A 1,951-nucleotide genomic window follows, 5' to 3' on the forward strand; every position below is an offset into this window, starting at 1 on the left:
GGGGATTTATCAAAACTGGAGCAGAGAGAATCCGATGATGGCAACCAATCAGCTTCTCTCTGCAGTTTGCTCTGTTGAGATTTGAAAATGAGACAGTGAAGCTGATTGGTTGCCGTGCGATTCTGCTCCAAATTTTGATAATTCCCCCCAATATATATTTTAAAATCTTTCTAAAAACAAAACTTTTTCGTGTTCAGACAGAACAGGGAATGATGAAGAGCCTGTGTGTTTCTTAGCGGTGCCTAACACGCATGATGTCATATGTTAATGTACACGGCATATGGGTGGGCCATTGAAATGAATGGGCCACCAATGCACCCTAGCATGCCAAAAAAAACATACCTGGCCCTTTTGTTTTTTAAATGCACTACTGTGAGCTGTGCCCCACTACACGCTAACGTGTGTTAGGTTCCAATTCAAAATGAATAGCACCAGAATGCAGTCACGTGTTCCCACACATTACCGACCAGGGAGAAGTCTATACGGGCCCTAACATCCCCGTCCAATATATTTTTTTGCTGCCTGTGTCCCGTTGGGGGGATCACCCTTCCTTTTCTGCTCCAGAGACACAACAGGAAATGAAAGGAAATCTCTCATGTCCCCTCTTAGACATTTGTCATAGGTAAGGACAGGGCCGGATTTACTCTCTCTCCAGGTTCCTCAATGTGCCCCCCCTCCCCACCAAACCATCTCCCAATGGATAATGGCAACCAGATGGCAGGGACGGCAAGGTTAGTTTTAATTTTTTTCTTTTTTCTTCATTTTTTTTTGCTTATGGACGCGTGCAGAAGTTTCATCATCAATGGCTACCCAAAAGACATGTGCAATTAGTTTCATTCCGAATCAAAATTCGGACGAATTTTCCGAAATTCAGACATTCAGACAAATCCGAATTTCCGAATCCCAATGCAATCCGAATGTGTCCGAATCTGAATTTCTGTTTCCGAATTTCGTTCAAAAACGAAACTGAATCAGACATGTGACTTTTCTGGCCAATCAGATGTTTTTTTCGGTTTAATGCATCTGAATGGGTCTGGACACCAATTTTCGTTACGGCAACATGGGAGCCATATACAGTGTATACATATAATAGTAAAGCTGAGACTCCCAGACCCGAATGGCATTCCGGATGCGAATTTCCGAATGGCATTCGGGAGCTCAAGAAAGCAATACGGGTCTGGGAGCCCCAGCTTTGGCAATGTATGTAAATGGCTCCCAGACCCGAATGGCATTCGGAAGCTCCCCAATGCAATTGGGAAATTCGGATCCTGAATGCCATTTAAGGTATAGTGCCCCCCCTCCCCACCAAACCATCTCCCAATGGATAATGGCAACCAGATGGCAGGGACGGCAGGGTTAGTTTTAATTTTTTTCTTTTTTCTTCATTTTTTTTTTGTTTCTTACCACTTTTTTAATTTTTTATTTTATACTTTTTTTCAATTTTTAAAGTTTTGTATTTTAATTATTTCTTACTTATTTTTTCATTTTAATTTATTTAATTATTTTTTTTATCAATTATTTTTCACTTAACTCTATTGCTATCACATAGGGACAATCAAGCCCCTGTGTGATAGCATTTGGGGGTGACAAGTTCTCTTTATTGAACCTGTCACCTCCAATACAGGAGTTCTAGCACAGCGCTGTGCCCGAACTCCTGTGACAGCTGAGATGGGAAGGCTCCGAGTGCAGCTCTCCCCTCTCGCTGTATACACGGAGCAGAGCGGAGAACAAACGTTCTCTGCTTTGCTCCCCATCCTGAAGAGAAGATCTCCGGAGAGAGACGGCCAGCAAGGAGAGAGGCAGGCACGGTGGGGAGGGATTGGTGGGGGGGATCGGAGAACGGACCTGCAGTCTCATTACAAGTGATCTTGGCGACATCACTATTAACGGGCAACCCTGGGATTAAACCTGGAGAACTGAGGACTACTGTAAACGCAGGCCGTCAGACATG

This window comes from Nanorana parkeri, unplaced genomic scaffold (genome assembly GCF_000935625.1).
Source record: "Nanorana parkeri isolate BGI_ZX_2015 unplaced genomic scaffold, ASM93562v1 scaffold14, whole genome shotgun sequence".
NCBI classification, from domain to species: Eukaryota; Metazoa; Chordata; class Amphibia; order Anura; family Dicroglossidae; genus Nanorana; species Nanorana parkeri.